This window comes from Schistocerca gregaria, chromosome 3 (genome assembly GCF_023897955.1).
Source record: "Schistocerca gregaria isolate iqSchGreg1 chromosome 3, iqSchGreg1.2, whole genome shotgun sequence".
NCBI classification, from domain to species: Eukaryota; Metazoa; Arthropoda; class Insecta; order Orthoptera; family Acrididae; genus Schistocerca; species Schistocerca gregaria.
The window spans coordinates 805358853-805384794 of record NC_064922.1 but is presented as its reverse complement, the minus strand read 5'-3'; the positions used below and the strand labels follow the sequence as shown (position 1 = coordinate 805384794).

Here is a 25942-nt window from a genome sequence, read left to right as displayed (position 1 = left end):
ACGATGATTGACTATTAAAACACTTCGCCACCCTCTCCAGTCCTCGTCATGGAGTTTTGATGGTCTAATTAAGAACGTACTACTATCGAAAATGGTCATTTGATCAACAAATTTTAAACTTTAACAACTTACTTTCATTCCTAGGCTGTTTTTGTTTAAAAACATTTGTTTCTATTTCTTATCGCATTTCCCATGAACAATGTTATAAAAGACGTTCAATGATCAAAGCATTTTTCTGTCCCATCACATTGTGTACTTTTTGGCCCAATTCATTTCGAATGACCTCTTTCATTCTATTTCGCTAGTTTCCTCAATCACCAATATACCTTGTTCATTTCTTATGTTTCTTAAAGAAGTTGATATTTAGATGTCTCTTCAGACATTAATAACTTGCAGAATCCTTTCTGCTGGTGAGGTATTTACGAGCGTGTATTAAATAATCTAATACGTTCTGTACTTACAGTTCCCTTTACATGGTTGTTCAGCACCCAACCCCTCTCAGAGCTTATCTCCGTGAACAAACATTTCAGCCTGCAGTCGTTAGTCCCTTAGAGTAGTTATGTAAATGAGAATAAAACTTATTGGTTTACTATTTTCTAGTTTGGCCGTCTGTCAACTCGCACTTAATAGCGCCACGTCTCTGAAGAACAGCATGTGTTCCTCGAGTGCGATATGCTCGCTCGAGAAACAGGGCAGCTACGGAAATAAATTTTTGTGGCCCCTTGTGTAACGGAGACTTCGCAAGGTTTTCCACAATGTTTTTCAATTTGGTCATCGTTAGCTTCCTACAGCGATGTTCGTTTATCAGGGTCACTGCTAGAGTTTGTGAAATCGTTTTTGAGTATGGTAGCATATACATTAGTCGGTCTAAAAGTATCGTTTCAGAACACTTCAGAAGCACCGCCCCACATTTAATGCTGCAATTTTGACAAATCTGCTGTTCCAAACACAATCTCCTACGCAAATACATTATTAAGTTTGAGAACACGAAAGCTTATCTTTCTGATATTATACACTGACTACGCCAAAATATTATGACCACCGGCTTACTAGCTCCTTTGTCCGTCTTTGGAATGAAATACATAGTGACTCTGCATATCAGGAATCCGACAGTTTGTTGGTTGGTTTTTAAAGGTATATGTTAGATATTCACACACAGGTCATGTAATTCGCCTGAACAACGAGCGACTGATTTGCGTAAGCGGTGATGGCCCCCGATAGCAACCCATAAGGTTTCCATGCGATTTGTTCGCAGAGAAATCAACGTGAGTTCACTATGAAGCTCCCCAAACCAGTGAAGCACGGTTCTGGCTCCGAGACATGAACAATAATACTGCTGAAAGATTACATCGCTTTCGGGGAAGACATCAACCGTGAAGGGACGCAGGTACTGTCAGCCAATTTATACCACAGGTGCAATGCAAGTGCAGGAAAATATCTCCCATACCATAATACTACTGCCATCAGCCTCCATCCGTGGCGTGCTACACGTTTCGAGCCGCCGTTCACCTTGATGACAGCGTTTGTGGATACTACCTTCGTCCGAAGGGCCGACATCTTTCCATAGACGCTTACGATAATAGCACTTGAACATTCGGCTAGCTTCGTCATTTTCGAGATACTCGTTCACAGGCTCTGCGTAATAAAAATCTTCCCTGTGTCAAAGTAGCTTCTCTCAATGGATTTCCCCATTATCAGCCCATACCTTCGCTAGGGTGATCCCTCCTCTTTGCTCCTCCTACACATTTCTGTCACCGCGGCATATGCCCGCAACGCGGCACTTAACGTAACGGTAGGCAATGATCATAATTTTTTGTCTCGTCAGAATATATACGGTATTCCGTCGTACTTATGAACAACGCAGACGTTGTATTATTGTATTTGTCTGCCGACATTGGGCAAGCGAGTTCCAGTTCAAACATCTTCCCAGTACGGGAATATTCATGATGGATGTACGAGCGCAGGTTGTAGACACATGGTTCAAAACCCATGGAACTCTGAGTCTGGCCTTGAAATTTGTTCGGATATCTTAATGACAAGGTGTCCGCTTGCGATAAGCGAGAAATCTGGGTTCGAGTCCCAGTCCGACACAAATTTGCCTCTGACAAAAACAGCTGGCTTCAATCTGGATTCGCAAAATGCGAATCCATCTTGGAATCACCATTACTACTAATGTTCCTTCGTAATGGACATAAACTGTATCACTGGTAGCTGTTCTGTGACTTTGTGACGTTTCCAGGATAGAATTGGGCCAACTAAACATACAAATACCACACGGCATATTAGTAGTCAACTCCTGACGATGGCGACATGGGAAGTGGCTGAATACTTGAATATTAAACCCTGATACGGTAGTAAGCCCGAGGAACTTTTATCGAAGGATGTCAACACTTTCGCACAAAAGACGTCTTTCACGTCCGACAACATCAACAACGACAGGATGCACCAGAGTCCAGAATAAAGCTATACATGATATTCCGCCCGGATCAGATGAGAATCTCTCTAGGTCAGGCATAAGCAGAACTGATAGATATGGCGCTCTTCAGTTCTATTATCCATAAGCATTACTTTCACAAGAAATAACAGTAATAGTGTGGGTATGAAGTTCAGTAAGTTAACTACAAGTTTTCTGGTAAGGAAGAGTACTGCATATTAAAGTCTGTGCTAAATGACACTACTTGAACAGATATCCTACAAAGGTAGAAGTTTTTTATTGGCGACTAAGTTTAGGATCACTGAGTCTGGTGTGAGGCTTTCAACTATGATGAATTTTTTCTACAGCGTTAAAGAGGACTAAGTTTGAATTCATTCCGCGGAGATGACGTGAACGTTCCAATAATTCGAAGGACCAACTTGTTTTTCCGCGACACTGACGATTTTTTGTCCTCCAGGATATAACGTTACCCGCATGTAGACGAGTTATTCGGCCACCTACAATTGTTACCAGAGGAGGAGAATTTGTGCAGCCGAACGATAGCTGGCGACCCCACGGCCCCGAGGGCAGCGCGGCCAAACCAGTAGGAGCTGACGATGCAAAGGCGGTCAGCGAGCTGCGGGAAATGGACAAATCCCAAAGCTGGTAATTTGGATAGCGGCCGCTGGCACAGCCTTGCGCAGGAGATGCACCAGAAACGGCGGAGTGTGAGACAGTGTGGAAGATGGCTTCTTACTGCTCTTAGAAAATGTATGACAAATCACAGTTACATGATGAAGCAAAACTGAATACATCAGCGATCTCATAAAAATGAGTCCCGTCCATTGAAACAATGATATTTTAAATATCTCAAAAACTACAGAAGTTTATAGTTTACAGTTACCAAACATTTTCACAATGAAATGTCTTCAACATTGCGCTGCCCTGTCAGCAACTGTGCAAATAGTAATTTTAATTTTAATAATTAACAGCCTCAGTTGCACTGTTTGCCTAGAATTTACTTAGGTTTCAGTCGGAATAACCCAACCTTCTTCAGAATAACAGTAACTACCGTCTTTCCATAGTTGAAATCGTCAAGCTAAAACTACAAATACATAAATTATCGTCAGTCTATAATACTTATCTGGAACTGCCTCGGCCCCACTTCGCGACCGCGATGCGGCAGCCACGAGTGCTGTACTGGAGCAGTACAGGTTGGGTTATCCCGACTGAAACCTAGGTAAATTCTAGGCAAACAGTGCAACTGAGGCTGTTAATTACTAAAAGTAATTTTCAGAATGAACCTTAGAATTAAGCCGACTGTTATACTTCCGAGTGTTTCGTCATTACACCCTTCACCCTAAGGCGGACTTTCATAATTTTCCTACTAATCATGAACTACCACAAACTTGTAGTGATTAACTTGTCTCCAAAGGAGGAGTGTCTTGGTTCACGTAGTTTTCAATAAAAATGTTATACATTGTTTACCTTGGCTGTGTTCTAATTGCCACTGAAGTAGCACAGAATTTAACATTATGTGACAAGGAACCATGGTACCATGATTGTACCCTGACGTGCTCTTCTTCATCCAATGGAAATGAACGGCCATGGACAACTTTCTTCAGAACGACAAAAATATTTAAATCGCAGGGGATACGTTAAGACTTCCCAGTGAAACTTCTGAAACAACATTGGCAACATTATATTTTGTTGCCATGTTTCGATTACGTTGAAGGTCTCGCTATGAACCCTTACACAGCCCGCATACAATACCTATCTCTTCGCATGCAACATTTTCGGTGCTTCGATGAAAAACATTTGTGGCCGTCGATTTGCTTCGGACGTAGAGGCGCACGATTGGGTACAGTCATGGTTTTGTAGGCAACTGCAAACATTTGCCATGAAGACACTGTCTTGTCTCACAGTAGGATCCATATATTGACAGTTATGGTGAATACTTTTGAAGTAATAGAATTTAACTAACTTGTGACTGCCAGTATACTTGTGGTAGTTTGTTGTCCAGGGATGCGGGTCGACGGCTTTGTGTATCGACTTAAGTGTTTTTTAACTTTACAAATAACTAACAAAAATTTCGAGTTATGTTTGTTTACTGTTATTCTGCAAAAAAAACGAGCTAAATGACATCATTGCACTGAAATATCTCGTTACCTTAGTTTATTTTGGCAACGGCCTTTCCGCAGTGGAGACACCGGTTCCCGTGAGATCACCGAAGTTAAGCACTGTCGGGCGTGGCCGGCACTTGGATAGGTGACCATCCAGCCGCCATGTGCTGTTGCCATTTTTCGGGGTGCACTCAGCCTCGTGATGCCAATTGACCACAATTGACCACACTCCCCTCCTATCCGCACCCTCAACTGAGGATGACACGGCGGTCGGATGGTCCCGATGGGCCACTTGTGGCCTGAAGACGGAGTGCTTTTGTTTTTAGTTTATTTTCATTTTCACCCTAGGCAAAAACAGTACACTGCCATCTTAGAAAGGCAAAGTGTATGCTAGTTACACTGGTAGGTATACAGGCACTACGGCTGTGGTTTCCTTCCTTCAACTGACGCCGTTGCTCTAATTTTAGTGGCTTGTAACGAGCATTACCTCAGAATTACGACGTGTCTCATAACTGAAATTAAGTTTCCTATACTTTCGAGGTATTTTCATGACTGATTACACAGATAGTTAAGGGCCTAAAATGACATTAAGAGCCCCTAGTAAACTGCCGGTTGTGATCGCATAAAAAATGTGTTCGTAACATACTGATTGGGTTTGAATGGGGTAGACACGGCTAAAAACATAGAAAAAAATGACCAGAAAAATTTCAAAATAAAATCAAAACCGAATATTATTGTGATAGATCCCACACGATCCGTTGAGTCAGAGAAAAAAGTTGACATTGGATTTTACCTAGGAAAAGATTGCGACAGTTATCAATGTTTGTAATTAGAAGTCATGTGTCCTCCAAATGGTAGGAGAGAGTGCCACATAATGTACCACACGGAAAGGCCAGCCTCAATGGATCTGGCGGCATGTAGCACACGCCAACGCCGTCTATGTTACACGTCGGCCTTAAATCATGCAAACAGTTACGAGGAGGACATTCCTCAGCCAAACGTGGCTGTAAGAGCGAGCACGGCTCCTCTCAAAGTGTATCGACAGTTAGCTCGACAGTGTCGAAACCGTTTCTCAAAGCAGCATCAGCAGTTAGCTAATGTCGCAGTCCAGAGACCCTATCTGGACATTCTACGAGTTATTTTAACCACCCTTCACTGGATTGAGGACTAGACCAGTGTCCACAAATAGGCCGCTGCAAAGCGACGTTTGAAGTACCCGTCCTCTTCGCACTCAACTTACGTAATGTATACTTTCTATTACTAAATTATTGTAAACTATTGCTAATTTGTGTTGCATACCTTTTGGTTTAGCTGAGCTCCAAGTCTTTTGTGATGGTGTGCAGATAAATATTTCTTGGTTTATAGGCTGCGTGAAATTCTGATAAAACCCAAGCTATCGATCATTTCCCCACCATCGTCGCCAAGGGCTAAGCCCTTATTTAGCTGTTGCCGAAACCTATTTGGCTCTATGACCAGACCGCGTAACGCTGCGTGCAAGCTACCCACCTCAGGTACTAAGGGGTTTTCTTCCTGATGCCAAATGTATTTGGTGAATGCAACGAATAGTACTTAAAATATCGTCTTTCACTTATCAGAAACGAGGTGTTTTGACCTCGTTCTTCGATTGAAATAAAATTGAAGTAAATCAATCGCTTTAAGAGGGTTCGCTAAATAAATTTCTAAATTAATATGAACATTGTTCTCATATCACACTTGGAAGGATTATCTATGTACTTATACCCACGTAGCCTATTACTCAGTGCGAATAACAGGTGGTTCTGACTTCCAATATACGTTATTGAAACTACAGGAGAATACTAAAAGAGAAATCAAACATCAAAATTTTAACCATTTGAAGAAAGCTGATGGGATAAGTAAGAAGATCAGTATAGAAAGCGACAGACAATTTCAAACAATTTTGTGTTGTGGCCGAAAGTTACATCACTTTCATCACCTTTAGGCAATGACCAACAAAGCAGTTTTCATCTGATATGGAATACATCGATTGGTCACAGATTTATTAAAAAGGCGGCGGGTTGAACAGAATTCTATTACACCATGAGGTACAAGAACTGTGACAACACAATTCGGAATATGTGTAGTGTTTAGTCCATCTGCCTATCGAGCGGGAGACCAGGGTTCAAGTCTCGGTCGTGGCACAAATTGTAATTCAATACTTCACCTTCTATCCTTACCTAAATTACGGAATTTATCGTTACGATCTTCATTTAGGGCAAATACGGTCCCAGGTAATAATTCATTGAACAACAATATAACATATTTCATATTTGAAAATCTATAAACACATGTGATGACTGGTGATCTGCGCGAGTACATGTATCGATAGTTATTACTCTCGCCTATCCGTGACTATCTTTGCTCAGAGAATTCTATGACTTCCCTGGCAGGCCGAGATAGGGCATAGACGGGCTCTCCTGCGAGGAGAAGGAAGTTGTAGACTGCAGTCACTATTGTCAGTCTTCCTGGCTGATCACAACACTAGGAGTCGGCTTGGCTGGCGACTCGGTGTGAGGAAGCTCGGCGGGACTTGGATCTACATTCGTGTTGATTTTGAGGTGGTACTCGTTATATGGAACTGTCTCTCAGAAATTAAGGCAGCCTGGACTTATTAATGTTGGTCAACTGCTGCAGCGAATGTTGACTGTTCGTCGCCGAGAAACGACAGCATGGTGAGCAATGTGTGGTGTGAACCTTACACTTCCTGTGCTGTCGAAGGTGGTTAACAAGACTGATTAATAACGTTCGGCACGTCAGACATTTTTAGTTGGTATCACCGGCACAATAGTTCATTCACTTTCAGTTATCTACATCTAGATACACATGCATACTCTGCTAATCACATTTAAGTGCCTGCCAGAGGGTTCATTGAACTACCGTCACAATTCTCCATTACATCTCGTATAGCGCACGGCAAGAAAGAACACCTATATCTTTCCGTACGAGCTCTGATTCCCTTATTTTATGGTGGTGATCCTTCCTCCGTATGTAGGTCGGTGTCAACAAAATATTTTCGCATTCGGAGGAGAAAGTTGGTGATTGGAATTTCGTGGGAAGATTCCGTCGCAACGAAAAACGGCTTTCTTTTAATGATTTCCAGCCCAATTCCTCTATCATTTCTGTGACACTCTCTCCCACAGTTCGCGATAATACAAAACGTGCTGCCTTTTTTTTTTTCTTTTGCACTTTTTCGATGCTCTCCGTCAGTCCTATCTGGCAAGGATCCCACACCACGCAGCAGTATTGTAAAAGAGGACTGACAAGCGGACTGTAGGCAGTCTCCTTAGTAGGTCTGTTACATTTTCTACGTGTCCTGCCAATAAAACGCAGTGTTTGGTTAGCCTTCTCCACAACATTTTATATGTGTTCCTTCCAATTTAAGTTGTTCGTAATTGTAATACCTAGGTATTTAGTTGAATTCACGGCTTTTAGATTAGACTGATTTATCATGTAACCCCAGTTTAACGGGTTCCATTTAGCACTCATGTGGATGATCTCACGCTTTTCGTTATTTAGGGTCAACTGCCGCTTTTCGCACCATTCCGATATTTCTTATAAATCGTTTTGCAATTTATTTTGATCTTCTGATGACTTTATTAGCCGATAAACGACAGCGTCATCTGCAAACAACCGAAGACGGCTGCTCATATTGTCTCCCAAACCGTTTATATAGATAAGGAACACTATCTTGGGGAACGCCAGAAATTACTTGTGTCTTACTTGATGACTTTCCGCCAATTACTATGAACTGTGACCTCTCTGACAGGAAATCGCAAATCCTGTCACATAACTGAGACGATATTCCACAAGCACGCAATTTCACTACGAGCCGATTGTGTGGTACAGTGTCAAAAGCCTTCCGGAAATCCAGAAATACGGAATCGATCTGAAATCCCTTGTCAATAGTACTCAACACTTCATGTGAATAAAGAGCTAGTTGTGTTTCACAGGAACGATGTTTTCTAAACCCATGAGGACTGTGTGTCAATAGACCGTTTTCTTCGAAGCAATTCATAATGTTCGAACACAATATATGTTCTAAAATCCTGCTGCATATCGACGTTAACGATATGGGCCTGTAATTTAGTGGATTATTCTTACTACTTTTCTTGAATATTGGTGTGACCTGTGCAACTTTCCAGTCTTTGGGTACGGATCTTTCGTCGATCGAAAGGTTATATATGACTGTTAAGTATGGAGCTAATGCATCAGCACAGTCCGAAAGGAACCTAATTTGTATACAGTCTGGACCAGAAGACTTGCTTTTATTAAGTGATTTAAGTTGCTTCACTACTCCGAGGATATTTACTTCTACGTTACTCATGTTGGCAGCTGTTCTGGATTCGAATTCTGGAATATTTACTTCGTCTTCTTTTGTGAAGGCATTTCGGGAGGCTGTGTTTAGTAACTGTTCGTCGGCAGCACTGTCTTCGATAGTATCTCTATTACTATCGTGCAGAGAAGGCATTGATTGTTTCTTGCCACTAACATACTTCATATACGACCAGAATCTCTTTGGATTTTCTGCCAGGTTTCGAGACAAAGTTTCGTTGTGGAAACTGCTATAAGCAACTCGCATTGAAGTCCTTGTTCAATTACTATCTTCTGTAAAAGGTCGCCAATCTTGAAGATTTTGCGTCTGTTTAAATGTGACATGTTTGTTTCGTTGTTTCTGCAACAGTGTTATAACGCGTTTTCTGTACCAAGGAGGATCAACTCCGTCGTTTGTTAATTTATTTGGTATAAACCTCTCAATTGCTGCCGATGCTATTTCTTTTAATTTAAGCCACATCCGGTCTACACTTATATTAATAATTTGGAATGAGTGGAGATTGACTCTCAGTAAGGTGCCAACAGAATTTTTACCTGCTTTTTTGAATAGGAATACATTTCGCTTATTTTTCGGGGATTTGAGGATTACAGTATTCAGTCTCTCTACGGAAACCCTGTGTTCACTAATCTCTGAATCGGTTTTGATGCCCATTGTTAACTCAGTATTATTTGAATCTAAGAGATCAAGTGTTTTCACAACCGTTTACTATTCATGTGGGCTCATGAACTAATTGCCCGAAATAATTTTCATAGAATGCGTTTAGCACAATTTCAGATGATATTTTATGCGTACTTCCGGAATTAAACATGTATTTCGCCAACATATCGAGGGTAAAGTCACCACCAACTATTGTCGTATGAGTCAGGTATGTGTTTGAAATCAAACTCAAGTTTTCTTTGATCCTATCAGCAACTGTATCATCTGAATTGGCAGGTTGGTAAAAAGATCAAATTATTATTTTATTCCGGTTGCCAACAAATACCTCTTCAATGAGTGCTAAGTTGCCAAAGCAAAATAATACTACAGTTCGGCTACCGTGATAGTACTATTTTCTGCTAGGGCCAGTTAATAAGACGTATGTGTACTAACGGGATATTCATCGTTCCCAGATTTGTTGTCTTCATTCGATACAAGTAATTCACTATAAATTTTGAATTGACAGCAATACTCGGAAACAACATATGATGACTGGATTTCGAACGTCTTTGCAGTTGAAACTAAATAAATTTTACTGTTTGCCCGTGTTTATGTAAGGCATTCAACATTCATTTCGCTAAAACTTTGCATTTCTCCAGCTTTGGTATTTCTGTTATAATTTTTGCCCAATGCGTGATTTATTAACTCTGTAAGTTGGCTTATGCGAATTTCGAGCAATCTCGCATTTCACCGAAATCGCTTTGCATGTGTATTTTCTTTAATATAGTACTCTTTGCGCATTTGCAATTATCAGCGCCTTCCATTTAATTAAGATCAGTACTTGTGTTTTCTTTTAATCTGCTTGTGTGTTTGATAAATTATTTGTTATTATGGGAGCATTTTGACTAAAACTTTGTAAGTGTATCATTCTGTAAATACATTGAGTCGCCTTCTGCTCAGTCTAAATAAATTGAGGTTGTATATAAATTGCACTGCTTTTGGGTTCCTAATTCCCTTCTGCTACATGTGTCATCCTGTTTCTGAATTTTCTTCCGAAATTTTGAAAATAATATCTAACGGCCTTTTGATTAATTTGTTTGAAATGTCTGTTAAAACGCCTTTTCGTGTCCTGTTATTACTTTTTAATTATCTGCGATAATTTTAAAAAGATTATCTGCTGACATTTTGACTAAAATTTTTGTAACTATGTGCTGAGCAATTATCAATAAAACAATTGAAAGAAAATCAGCCCTCGGTGACTATTTTTAACAAATTAACCTGGTTTCGACACTGTTATGAGTGTTTCCCTCAGAAGATACTCTATCATACGTATTTAGTCATAATTCTGTGACCATGTTATAGAATATTCTTGGATTTAAATTCTGAGGAAGACACTCCTAGCAGTGTCGAAACGAGGTTAATTTGTTAAAAATAGTGACCGAGGCCTGATTTTCTTTCAGTTGTAACTATTCACGGTCTCTGGAAGGGCGGCCATGTATAAGATTTTGTTGTCAATAAAATCGCGGGCCTGAGTTTCCGAGGGGTTCTAGGCGCTACAGTCTGGAACAACGCCACTGCCACGGTCGAAGGTTTGAATTCTTCCTCGGGCATGGATGTGTGTGATGTCCGTAGGTTCGTTCTAAGTTCTAGGGGACTGATTACCTCAGATGTTAACCCTAGGACGCCCAAGCCTTTTCTTCTAACTTGGATGCCTAAGAGGGAGGGGGGTTCGGCGAGCCCACAGGTATTAAATAAGTTTACTGACGAAAAATTACAACTTTCAAAATAGTTTATGTATTTTAACTAAGGCATCGGTTTATAAATGTTGTTTTTTTGTTATAAATATTGGATTGAGTGAATAAAAAAATCGACTAATTACAATACAAAATACAGATGTGTTCATATACGAAAGACTACTCTGAGTCCTCAACTTCAAGGTAAGAGACACACTTCACAATTTTTTCTGAATGTGTGTTACACACATGTTTATCACACTGTCCACATTACTGTTTTGGTTTACTTAGATTGTTGTACTTCTGCTTCTTTGTTTTAGCTTTTCTTACACAAATATGGCACCGACCTTTCCCTGCAGGAGGCTGACGTGTTTCTGTTGTCAGTTCTTTGATTTTCTTTTGTAGAACAATCTACACTGATTGAACAATTTGGTTAGATAACGCTCTTGCATTGGCACTTCTTTCTTCTACCTGCAATTCCACTAGTTCCATCCTAGCTTGCAGAAGATAAAGTTTCCATTTGTTGGGTTTCTTTTCATTCCATCTTGGATGTTGCTGGACTCATATGGTGGAAGCATAGATAGCACAAGTGTAAAAAAAAATGGTTAAAATGGCTCTGAGCACTATGGGACTTAACATATGTGGTCATCAGTCCCCTAGAACTTAGGACTACTTAAACCTAACTAACCTAAGGACATCACACACATCTATGCCCGAGGCAGGATTCGAACCAGCGACCGTATTAGTCGCGCGGTTACGGACTGAGCGCCTAGAACCACTAGACCACCGCGGCCGGCAGGCACAAGTGTCGATGAGAGAGTAAAATACAGATAGAAGCCATCTCTTTGTTCCCCTCTTGTAGGTGTACATACGCGCCATTTGATCAATGGTATCAATTCCACCTTTAGTGGAATTATAATATGCATTTATCCCGGTTTTATTATTCTCTCCTCAAACAGTGCCTTTATCTTGGTTCATTGTTGACAACATGAGTAAGCTTTTACTTGGTTTCGTTTTTGCTGTGTAGGACACCAAAGTTACTGGAGGCTTACGTGTTCGGAACTGCACTAACTCACTGCAAGTTTACAAGATAAAATAACAGCTGACTGACATCAACAATCACTTCCTCTGAAAGTAAACCGATTGTTGTGAATATCAAGAATACCAACCAACAAGAAACTAACTTGAATTGTTGTAGAGATGAGAAATACCAAATCGTACTAAGGGAAATTTTCTATAGCATAGAAGCGTAAGGGGATCAATAAAATCTTGTGCGGTATTCCTGGCAAATAAATGTATCCCCGGTAGTTTCCAGTCCACTTCTCTCCCTCGCCCCCTCTTATCAACCGGTAAGATAAGTAGCTGCAAAGCAGTGTTAAGAGATACACTCTGCCTATCTCCTGTCACCGATGAGGGCGTTTGCGGCTTCCCAAAACATGCGCAGAATGAAGGTACGGGCTCGAGAGGAAGGTGTCGGCACACTGAATTGCAGCGGCCGCTGATTTCTGATGCAGTGGTGGAGGGTATTTGCGTAGCGACCGTGCGGCAGTTAAACCGGAGGCTACTAGACAGCCGGTGAGTGCTGTATACACTCGCAGTGAGAGGATGCGCCGGCACAACAGCGCAGCGCTGCGAGCAGACGCCGGAAATTGGAAAGCGAGGCTCAGGAGAGGGGTGTCGAGCACCGTGCTAGCGAAGGGGTGAGGGAGGAAGGGCGGGAGGGAGGGAGGAGGGACGGCCTGTCAGCCAATTTGGCGACCGGGCCAGCGATACGATACGATACGGCGCCAGGGGTATAGGGCTGTCACAGCTGCGTGCGCTCCGGTGCACCGTGCCCAGTGCCGCCTTCATCACAGTCCTCCACACGGAAAAGAATCTTATTGCGGTATGTCTCAGTGCAATTGCATGGTCCTCTACCTCTGGATAGTATACACACTTGCGGATTCCGCAGGGAAAAGGCAAAAATGAAAACGATGCTGTTACTTTTCCTGAATGCTTATTGCATTCCAGTCCTCAATTTTGGTTCCCAGCTTACACGCTTCCAACTATACACATGTTAAGCCAATAATCAGCATAATGGTCTGATGCTGTCATCGATCCTTTCCTTAGTCTTTCATCTCTACGTGCCTGCTAAACCTAATATCCTCTGTAATTCATAATCCAGAGAGCTTGGCGCCACAGATAAAATACTCCAAGTCAGAGATATTACGCGCAGTTCAAGATCACGCGCTGCCAAGCACGAAACCAAGTCCACACTAGATGTATGATAATTGTTAATATTTTCTTTTAAAAAGGAGTGGCCGAGCGGTTCTAGGCGCTTCAGTCCGGAACCGCGCGACTGCCCCGGCGCAGGTTCGAATCCTGCCTCGAGCATGGATGTGGGTGACGTCCTTAGGTAGTTATGTTTAAGTAGTTCTAAATTCTGGGGGACATGACCTCAGATGTTAAGTCCCATAGTGCTCAGAGCCATTGAAGCCATTAAAAAGGAGATAAGGAACGGAGATAAGGAATTTTTATTGTCTATAATATAACATACAGTCATCATTGATCTTTATTTTACAATTGCCACTGCCGACTTTAGCCCATATAAACAGGTACCCACCGGCATTCAACTTCTTCTTTCTTCTGGTAGACAAAACAAAAGGCATACTAGGAACAAGAGTACCATATGGCTGTTCAGCCAACAGTCCTGTAGTCTCAGCAGTACTCCAAGTCTTCCATGTAATAATGTTGGCATCGGGAAATGCTTCAGGGCCACCATAATCTGCATGATTGCCCCAAACAACAGCCAGTGTCAGCCATGTACTGCCTCCAAACACTGCTTGCACATCACAAGTGAAGTTCAGACGCAGTCCACGAAACACATTGGGACTTCCGATTAATTTCTGTTTATTAAATTGTCCAGCCAAGTCAATATCAATTGCTTATAAGCTGCGATAGACAGGTACACTGCGCCGCCAGCGACGACTGTAACCTAGACGTCGCAGAGGCATTGCTGAGGCAATCCATAATTCTAATGAATATCCTACACCAGGGGTTCCCAACAAAATTTTCTCGAGGACCCCCTCATCGAGCATGATTGGTACCTTGTCATATCACATAACCAAGTAACTAAAAAAGTCAAATTAAGAGTCTTTTCATACGTTTTCTATTTTTGGTACTTAGAAAAAACATTGACGTATTCATTATTGAAAAAATATTGAGCTTAAAACTTTTACAATTTAGCCGTCATTGTTATTGTTAAATTTTTGATTTTTGCTCAAAATCTTTGTCTTTAAATCTGGGTGTTTAGTATAACAAAAGCCTTAAAAAAATAAAAATTCGGTATGAACTGAACTAAAAATGACAGGAAAAATATGAAAACTGCGTGTATTAGTCCTTAAAGTGTATTATTTATTTGAAAAAATACAGTTACAACAGAGTACTCCATCAGTATACAGGTAGTTTTAATTTTCAGTTCTTAATGAGATGACTGTCAGTTGTCAAGAGGAAGCGCGCGCAGTCTAACGGCATACAGCAGAACTGTTTGTCTCTATCTAATTCTAGTTTTGCGCTAGAGTCTGCTAGTGTCAGTTGGCTCTAGGAAGACGCTGGACTCAGAAGTTAGCGTTCGCTAAAGCTCTGCTCATGCAGGAAGCGGCCATAACAAAACATCTGTTATCATACGAAATGTATTTAACATATTTTTTTTCACTCTAATAGCATCTTGCGGACCCCTACGGCATATCTCACTGACCCCTGAGGGGCGGCGGACCACATGCTGGGAACCACTGTCTTAGACAGTGTCACACTATACTGTCCATTTTGTCGTTGAGCCTTTACAGTGTATTTGTTCTCTCAAATAATCTTTTAATACCTATTAGTTTTGTACCATCCACTTAATATTTAGTATTCTCTCATACAGCTTAACTTCTCGGATTGCCTTCTCCGGATTGCCTCCACCGGGGCCAGATCGAATCATCGAATCTACACGGCGGATTAATGACGAGGGTCAGTATGTTGGCAAGCATGGAAGTGAATACTGGGTTCGCACCCAAGACTCGCATCAGCAACACAATTCACAAACGTTTAGAAAAACTTCGGGACTTGTATATGAATAACACTGGAGTCAAGGTACACATATTCCATCCTGGGGAGGCAGAAGAGGGGCGACAAGTCACTCCTTCCACTACCCATGACAAATCCGTTAATAACCATTACAACACTGAGCCGATGCAGAACAAATGTACAAGAAAATGCAAAAGAATCTTTCATACACTACTGGCTATTAAAATTCCTACATCACGAAGATGACGCGCTACAGACGCGAAATTTAACCGACAGGAAGAAGACGCTGTGATATGCAAATGATTAGCTTTTCAGAGCATTCACACAAAGTTGGTGCCAGTGGCGACACCTACAACGTGCTGACATGAGGAAAGTTACCAACCGATTTCTCATACACAAACAGCAGTGGACCGGCGTTGCCTGCAGAAACATTGTTGTGATGCCTCGTGTAAGCGGGAGAAATGCGTACCATCATGTTTGCGACTTTGATTAAGGTCGGATTGTAGCCTATCACGATTGCGGTTTATCGTATCGCGACATTGCTGCTCGCGTTGGTCGAGATCCAATGACTGTTAGCAGAATATGGAATCGGTGGGTTCAGGCCGGTAATACAGAACGCCGTGCTGGATCCCAACGGCCTCGTATCACTAGCAGTCGAGATGACAGGCATCTTATCCGCATAGATTTAACGGATCGTGCAGCCACGTCTCGATCCCTGAGTCAACAGATGGGGGCGTTTGCAAGATAACAACCATCTGCACGAACAGTTCGACGACGTTTGCAGCAGCATTGACTATCTGCTCGGAGATCATGGCTGCGGTTACCCTCGACGCTGCATTACAGACAGGAGCACCTGTGATGGTGTACTCAACGACGAACCTGGGTGCACGAATAGCAAAACGGTATTTTTTCTGACGAATCCAGGTTCTGACGGGCCCGTCCGTGTTTGGCGACATCGCGGTGAACCCACATTGGAAGCGTGTATTTGTCATCGCCATACTGGCGTATCACCCGGCGTGACGGTATGGGGTGTCACCTCTTGTTCGCATTGACGGCACTCTGGACAGTTGACGTAACATTTCAGATGTGTTACGAGCCGTTGTTCTACCCTTCACTCGATCCCTGCGGAACCCTACGTTTCAGAATGATAATGCACTACCGCATGTTACAGGTCCTGTACTGGCTTTTCTGGATACAGAAAATGTTCGACTGGTGCCCTAGCCAGCACATTCGCCAGATCTCTGACCAATTGAAAACGTCTGGTCAATGGTGGCCGAGCAACTGGTTCATTTCAATACGCCAGTCACTACAATTGATGAGCTATGGTATCTTGTTGAAGCTGAATGGGCAGCTGTACCTGTACACGCCATCCAAACTCTGTTTGACTCAATGCCCAGGCGTATCAAGGCCGTTACTACGACCAGAGGTGGTTGTTCTGGGTACTGTTTTCTCAGGATCTATGCACCCAAATTGCGTGAAAATGTAATCACCTTTCAGTTTTGTATAATATATTTGTCCAATGAATAACCGTTTATCATCTGCATTTCTTCTTGGTGTAGCAATTGTAATGGCCAGTAGTGTATATCCCATTTCCATTTCTTCTAGTTTCTTCTTGTAGTCTTCGTTTCACTTAGACACTTTCATGTGCTCCAAATGCACATTCTGAAGAACTCCTTCGTTAGCCGGGAATCATATAGTACCCTCGTATAAACACATCGTAAAGTAGGACGACGGCTGGTCAGTACATGACGATTGATGGCAGGATATTCCTTTATCCAATGCGATCGGTTTCGGTGATACAATGCTCAGTCATTGAGGAACTGATGACGGTGCAGCGTATCACTGAAACCTGTCGCGCTGACTAAAAATATTTAAAACAAATGGCTCAAGGTTGTACCATCAATCGTCACGTGTAGTACCTTGACTGTGGTTGCCAGTTTCGATTACTACTACTCATCATCAGATACGCAAACTTTTTCAGTTATAGTACGTGTCTGGATTCGTACCTTTCCGTGTTATTGGATATCACTTGAAAAACACGAACTGAACCACGAGTTGGCAGATTATCGTTGTAGTATGGGATGAAACGTCATGTTTGAATAAGCACGTATACTGTGGCTGAATAACTTGTGCCTGATGAAGATTACGTACAATCGAAGCTTGCAGCTGATAGTGGTACAATATGATAGTTCGATAAATATCTGCAGAACATGGGGAATCAAAAATTGAAAATATTCCTTCGTTTCGAAGTCACGCGACACTGAGATGCGATGCCAGTAGTTAACTGAAAAAAAGCTTCTTTAGCCGACAGAAATCTACTTATGATCTCTTCTTACTTGCTTCAAATTCTCATACCAGGTGAGGTGGCACAGTCGTAAAATACTCGGCTATCGTTTGGGACGACATCGATTCTAATCCCACTCGACTAACCAGATTTGGATTTCCCTAAATCACTTGAACGACTAATGATAGTCGCGGAAAAATGTTATGCAGGAGAGTTCAACTACTGTACTGCTTTATTTTTATTTTCATTCGGAAAAACAGCATCAAGTGACGACGCTTGTCTTCAAGATCAGACGGCGATCACCATAACTTCGCTAAGTATCTTTGAAAGCGCCATTTATACGTTCCGCGAATCGCCGCCTATATTGGAGTAGCGATTCACTCCAAGAATAAATAAAGATAAACATAACGATGTCGTTTTTGCGGTCTTCAGAGACTGGTTTGGTGCAGCTCTCGTGCTTCTAAACCTTGTGCAAACCTCTTCATCTCCGAGTATCTACTGCAACGTACATCCTTCTGAATATGCTTTACTTGTTCATTTCTTGGATTCCCTCAACGATTTTTACCCTCTACGCCATCTTCCAGCACTAAACTGGCGATCTCTTAAAGGCCTCCGAACGTGTCCTATCAACCGATCCCTTCTTTTAGTCAGATTGAGCCACAAATTCCTCTTCTCCCCAATTCTATTCAATACCTCCTCATTAGTTACGTGATCTGTCCATCTAATCTTCAGCATTCTTCTGTTGCACCACATTTCAAAAGCTTCTGTTCTTGTCTAAACTATTTATCGTCCGTGTTTCACTTCCATACGTGGCTACAGTCCATACAAATACTTTCAGTAAAGACCTCCTGACACTTAAATCTATCCTCGACGTTAACAAATTTCTCTCCTTCAGAAAATGTCTTCTCTACTTCGACGCTCATAGTTATTTTGCTTCCCAAATAACAAAACTCATCTACTACTTTAAGTGTTTCATTTCCTAATCCAATTCCCTCAGCATCAGTTGTCCATTACCTCGTGTTGCTTTTGTTGATGTGCATCTTATATCCTCCCTTCAAGACACTGTCCATTCCGTTCAACTGCTCTTCCAGGTCCTTTGCTGTCTCTGATAGAATTACAATGTCGTCGGAAAATTTCAAAGCTTTTATCTCTTCTCCATGTATTTTAATTCATACAAATTTTTCTTTTGTTTCCATTACTGCTTGCTCAATATACATATTGAATGACATCGGGGATAAGCTACAACCCTGTCTCACTCCCTTCCTAACCACTGCTCCCCTTTCGTGCCCCACGACTCTTACAACTGGCATCTGGTTTCTGTACCAATTGTAAATAGCCTTCGCTCCCTGTATTTTGCCCTCCCACCTTCAGGATTTGAAAGAGAGAATTTCAGTCAACATTGTCAAAAGCTTTGTTTAAGTCTACAAATGCTAGAAACGTGGGTTTGCCTTTCCTTAATGTATCTTCTTAAATAATTCGTAGCGTCAGTATTGCCCCACGTGTTCCAGCATTTCTACGGAATCCAAACTGATTTTTATATATATAGTCCGCAGCTCGTGGTCGTGCGGCAGCGTTCTCGCTTCCCACGCCCGGGTCATGGATTTTCTCTGCCCCTTGATGACTGGGTGTTGTGTGCTGTCCTTAGGTTAGTTAGGTTTAAGTAGTTCTAAGTTCTAGGGGACTGATGACCATAGATGTTACGTCCCATAGTGCTCAGAGCCATTTGAACCATTTATATATATAGGGTGTTACAAAAAGGTACGGCCAAACTTTCAGGAAACATCCCTCACACACAAATAAAGAAAAGATGTTATGTGAACGTGTGTCCGGAAACGCTTAATTTCCATGTTAGAGCTCATTTTAGTTTCGTCAGTATGTACTGTACTTCCTCGATTCACCACCAGTTGGCCCAATAGAACGAAGGCAACGTTGACTTCGGTGCTTGTGTTGATATGCGACTCATTGCTCTACAGTACTAGCATCAAGCAAATCAGTACATAGCATCAACAGGTTAGTGTTCATCACGAACGTGGTTTTGCAGTCAGTGCAATGTTTACAAATGCGGAGTTGGCAGATGCCCATTTGATGTACGGATAAGCACGGGGCAATAGCCGTGGCGCGGTACGTTTGTATCGAGACAGATTTCCAGAACGAAGGTATCCCGACAGGAAGACGATCGAAGCAATTGACTTGCCTCTTAGGGAGCACGGAACATTCCAGCCTATGACTCGCGACTGGGGAAGACCTAGAACGACGAGGACACCTGCAATGGACGAGGCAATTCTTCGTGCAGTTGACGATAACCCTAATGTCAGCTTCAGAGAAGCTGCTTCTGTACATGGTAACGTCGACCACGTCACTGTATGGAGAGTGCTACGGGAGGACCAGTTGTTTCCGTACCATGTACAGCGTGCGCAGGCACTATCAGCAGCTGATTGGCCTCCACGGGTACACTTCTGTGAATGGTTCATCCAACAATGTGTCAATTCTCATTTCAGTGCAAATGTTCTCTTTACGGATGAGGCTTCATTCCAACGTGATCAAATTGTAGATTTTCACAATCAACATGTGTGGGCTGACGAGAATCCGCACGGAATTGGCCAATCACGTCAACACAGATTTTCTGTGAACGTTTGGGCAGGCATTGTTGGTGATGTCTTGATTGGGCCCCATGCTCTTCCATCTACGCTCATTGGAGCACGTTATCATGATTTCATACGGGATAGTCTACCTGTGCTGTTAGAAGATGAGCTTTACAAGTACGACACAACATTTGGTTCATGCACGATCGAGCTCCTGCACATTTCAGTCGAAGTGTTCGTACGCTTCTCAACAACAGATTCGGTGACCGATGGATTGGTAGAGGCGGACCAATTCCATGGCCTCCACGCTCTCCTGACCTCAACCCTCTTGACTTTCATTTATGGGGGTATTGGAAAGCTCTTGTCTACGCAACCTCGGTACCAAATGTAGAGACTCTTCGTGCTCGTATTGTGGACGGCTGTGATACAATACGCCATTATCCAGGACTGCATCAGCGCATCAGGATGCCATGCGACGGAGGGTGGATGCATGTATCCTCGCTAAAAGAGGACATTTTGAACATTTCCTGTAACAAAGTGTTTGAAGTCACGCTGGTGTTTGTGTGTGTTTCCATTCCATGATTAATGTGATTTGAAGAGAAGTAATAAAATGAGCTCTAACATGGAAAGTAAGCGTTTCCGAACACATGGCCACTTAACATATTTTCTTTCTTTGTGTGTGAGGAATGTTTCCTGAAAGTTTGGCCGTACCTTTTTGTAACACCCTGTATATATTCTAAGTACACAAACTTCTTTCATGGTTCTTAAACCAATTGTTAGATATGATTAAGGTATGCTCTTCGCAAAATTCTACTAGGCGGCTTCCTCTTTCTTTCCTTACCCGCCTCTCCTCCCCCCGTCCCCCTCCATATTCGTCTTCTCTTCCTTTTCCTACTATCGAATTCCAATCTCCCATGGCTATTACGACCGAGCGAGGTGGCGCAGTGGATAGCACACTGGACTCGCATTCGGGAGGACGACGGTTCAATCCCGCGTCCGGCCATCCTGATTTAGGTTTTCCGTGATTTTCCTAAATCGCTCCAGGCAAATCCCGGGATGGTTCCTTTCAAAGGGCACGGCCGACTTCCTTCCCCGTCCTTCCCTAACCCGATGAGACCGATGACCTCGTTGTCTGGCCTCCTTCCCCAAACAAACCAACCAACCATGGCTATTACATTTTCGTCTCCCTGAACTATATAAGTATTTTATTTTATCGCTTCGTACATTTCTTCAATCTCTTCGCCATCTGCGGAGCTAGTTGGCAAATACACTGTTGCTACTATGCCAGGCTTGGGCTTTGTGTCTATCTTGGCTCCAATAATTCGTTCACTAAGCTGTTCGTAGTAGCTTATTCGCGTTCCTGTTTTTTTTTTTTTTTTTATTCGTTATTAATCCTACTCCTGCTTTAGCCATATTTGATTTTGTACTTATAACCCTGTATTTATCTGACCAGAAGTCTTATTCCTCCTGCCACCAAACTTCAGTAATTACCACTGTATCTAACTTTAACCTATCAATTGCCATTTTTAAATTTTCTAAGCTCGATTAAGGGATCTGACATGCCACGCTCCGATCAGTAGGTCGCCAGTTTCGTTTCTCCTGATAACGACGTACTGTATGATTCTGGCCGGAGATCCAAATGGGGGACTATTTTACCTCCGGAATATTTTTCCAAGAGGACGCCATTATCGTTTACCAATAGAGTAAAGCTGCATCCCCTCGAGAAAAATTACGGCTCTAGTTCCCTCTTGCTTTCAGCCATTTGCAGTACGAGCACAGCAAGGACATTTCGATTGAAGTTACAAGACCAGATCAGTCAATCATCCAGACTGTTATCCCTGCACCTACTGAAGAGGCTGCTGCCCTCTCCAGGAACCATACTTTTGTCTGGCCTTTTAACAGATACCCCTCCGTTGTGGTTGCACCTACGGTACGGTTATCTACATCGTTGAGACACGCAAGCCTCCCCACCAACGGCAAGGTCCATGGTTCATGGGATTATGATCTCTCTAAAACAATCTAGTTAATCTGTCATTATGATCTGTCAGTCTAAACTGTCAATCCTGGTTCTGATTTCAAACTTGTTACTAATGTTCCGCCGCGCGGAGTGGCCGTTAAGTTTGAGACGTCTAGTCACGGATTGCGCGGCCTCTCCTGCCGGAGTTTCGAGTCAGCTATCGGACATGGGTGTTTGTGTTGTTCTAAGCATAAATTAGTTTAAGCAGTGTGTAAGTCTAGGGACCGATGACCTCAGCAGTTTCGTCCCTTAGGGATTCACATACATTTGAACATTTTCAATTAACTTGAAATAGTTGTTCAGTGAATATCAAGGTATATCCTTCCGTATAGGAAGGAGTAGGCTATATTTTTTAAGAAAGGAGGAAATTGTTCTATGCCATTGTTGTGCAGCACATACTGCATTATGTGGAGAAAGGGCCGAGTTTGCTGCTTTCAAGATAACGGTAATAGATGAAAAGGAAGAAAAGATACATCAAGTAAGACGAATCCAAATCCAGACTGTGAAAACGACGGGGTCACTACGACCTTTAATGATTACGTCGTGATGTCAGTAGTGTCGGTGTCGTCGTAACTGCCGTCTGCTTCACGTCTGCTGTGCAGCGAGCTACGTTAATTTATTAACTATATTTTTCTTACTTGTCACTTCTTATTCCGTGTTTCTTTTTTTTGAGGGGGGGGGGGGGGGGAAGCTTTAATTGTCGAGTGCTAGTAATAGTGTTCCATAGATTTCGTGTTTGTTTTGAATACAGTCAGAGAGAGTCCGTTTAGTCAGCCATAGTGCCAGTAGTGCTAGCGTTTGTTTTCAATACAGTCCAGAGACAGGTAGTGCTATTTTCATTGTTTTCTAAAAGAAGTGGCTAGCGACCACAGTTTAGTCAACTATCAGCCGCCTTTAGTGAATTAGCGGTCTAGTTAAAAGTTGATTAACTCTATATAGTAAATTGATTTATTTGGATGGGTAGGATATGTGACTGCTGTGTACGGACGCAGGAGGAGCTGGCCACTGTTCGCGAACAGCTGAACGTCTTGATGGCCGCTGTCAGCCGTCTTCAGGCTGCTGCCTCGGAGTGTAGCGGCAGTGGGGAGACTGTTGCATCGCATGGTACACTCCAGGTGTTACATGATTCATCCACTGTCCCTGCTGTCGAGACATCTTCGCGGGTACCGGGCGCGGTTGGCCCCTCCTCTGCCCAAGAGGAGTGGCGGGTTCAGCGGCGTTCACGGCGCACGAGGCGGAGGGTCAATGTGGAGGCAGGCCGTGTGGCATCGCCCGCTCTGCCTGTGAGTGGACATGTGGCCGCTCCTTCAGCAAGGTCCGAGCAGGCACACGGGGGGAGGGGTTTATTAGTTATTGGGAGCTCCAACGTTAGGCGGGTGATGGAGCCCCTTAGGGAAATAGCGGAAAGGTCGGGGAAGAAGGCCAGTGTTCACTCTGTCTGCTTTCCGGGGGGTCTCATCCGAGATTTGGAGGAGGCCATGTCGGCGGCGATAGAGAGCACTGGGTGCACCCGACTGCAAATTGTTGTTCATGTCGGCACCAATGAATCCTGCCGTCTGGGTTCAGAGGTCATCCTCAGTTCGTACGGGCGGTTGGCGGAATTGGTGAAGGCGAAAGCCTCGCTCGCGGGGTGGAATCTGAGTAACTATTTGTAGTATAGTTCCCAGAACCGATCGCGGTCCTCTGGTGTGGAGCCGAGTAGAAGGCTTAAACCAGAGGCTCAGACGATTCTGCGGAGATCTGGGATGCAAATTTCTCGACCTCCGCTATTGGGTGGAAAAATGTAGGGTTCCCCTGAATAGGTCAGGCGTGCACTACACGCAGGAAGCGGCTACAAGGGTAGTGAGTACATGTGGAGTGCACATGGGGGTCTTTTAGGTTAGAGAATTCCCTCCCTAGGCCCGACAAGAGGCCTCCTGAGACGCGACAAGGTAGGAGTAGGCAAAGTGCAACAGGGAATAATAATATTAATGTGCTAATAGTAAACTGCAGGAGCGTCTATAGAAAGGTCCCAGAACTGCTCTTATTAATAAACGGTCACAATGCCATGTAGTACTAGGGACTCAAACGTTCATAACGGGTGGCAGGGACAAAGAATCCAGTGAAATTATTTGAAGTGCTTTATCTGAAAACTACCTTGAGCAGTTAAACAGAGAACCGACTCGTGGCGATAACATATTAGACCCGAACTATTTGAAACAGTTAATGCAGAACAGCGACCATAAAGCGCTTACTGCATCGATGATATCTGCCGTAAGTAGAAATATTAAAAAAGGTAGGAAGACTTTTCTGTTTAGCAAAAGTGACCAAAAGCAGATTACCGAGTACCTGACGGCTCAACACAAAAGTTTTGTCTCAAGTGCAGATAGTGTTGAGGATCGGTGGACAAAATTCAAAACCATCCTACAATATGCGTCAGATGAGTATGTGCCAAACAAGATCGTAAGAGATGGAAAAGAGCCACCGTGGTGAAGCAAAGCAAGCGCTGTATCATGTATAAGATACAGAGGCGAGCGAGTGCACGGGACTTACCCTAGTTCACTGCTAGTAGCGTCACGTCATCGTAACGCGCCTGCATATAGTATTGCACCACATTTAACATAAAAGTAAAAATTAAGATTTGTGTGTAAAACTTTGTTAAAGTATAGTTCTATGTAATAATGTTTCAGGTAACAAATCTTAATGTTATAAAATTAGTAGTTTACGTAAAATTCACGTTTTGAAAGAAAAATAGGAGGCGCTAAATAATGACGCTAGGAAGCCAAAATTTGGTGAGAAGGTGCAGTAAGAAGTCATTAATGAGTGGTGCTGGTTTCCAAAACCATAAAACTAAAATTGACTCCAGAATCCGCGTTTTTCGGAAAAATCAGAGGCGCGAAATAATAGAGCTACAATATTGAAAATTGGTAGGATGCTTCAGTTCACCCTAATAATAATAATGGAAATACCACAATCAGTTACCTCTTCTAGTTTTTTAGTAATTTAGTAAAAACTACTTTTGTGAGTAAAATGTACATAAGCATTATAGATTAAGTACTTTAAATTTTAATGATAAAACAAATTCTTTAAGACCAATGATCAGATAGGACAATTAACAAAGCTACACCAAGTTTTAGTCTTGTAGCATAATTAACAGCTGATACAAGTCTTGATAAAGCTATGGTTCAGAGGTAACAATCTACCGTTAGTTCCATTGTAAAAATTCTAGAGAGTAAAGTTTTAATTTTAGCGGGCTGAGATTTTCTACGTGCTTCTGTACTGCTCAGATGTATGTATACAAAAATTGAGAAGTTTGTAAAGCTATTATTAAATGTGATATTTAAGATTATGTGCCTGAGATAGCGATCATTTGGAGGCTGCAGGCATCTGCATAGGAACGGAAAGAACAGATGCTCTCTTGGCGGTACGCGCCGGAGCTATATAAAAAGAGCGGCAGAGGCAGTAGTAAGCTCACTCCGCATTAGACCAACGCCTAGTCCACGCGAGCTTAACGTCCGATCGCGCCTCGCCTCGGGTGACGTCATAGCGGGCTGTGACATGCGCGTACTTAGCAATGTAAACGGACATTGAAAATCGCGAGGACTGTACACCGTCCTGGATCGTTTAGACTTCGGTAACAAACTGTTATTGTGCCGTCCGTGTGAAGTATAATTCCGCGTGGCAAGTGGTGACTAACTCCACTTTTAAGGCGAGCATTAATCTTTTTTTTTTTAACATTATTGCGAACTATTAATAGAGCACCGTTAGTTAGAGTAA

General features: G+C 42.6%; 1 long non-coding RNA gene and 1 pseudogene across 1 annotated transcript in view; one reads left to right on the top strand and one right to left on the bottom strand.

Annotated features, from left to right (window-relative positions):
- Positions 1-25942, bottom strand: part of LOC126354369 (uncharacterized) — a 931233-nt gene that overhangs the window by 329614 nt on the left and 575677 nt on the right. The window lies entirely within an intron of this gene.
- On the top strand, positions 4596-4712 carry LOC126357333 (5S ribosomal RNA; annotated as a pseudogene).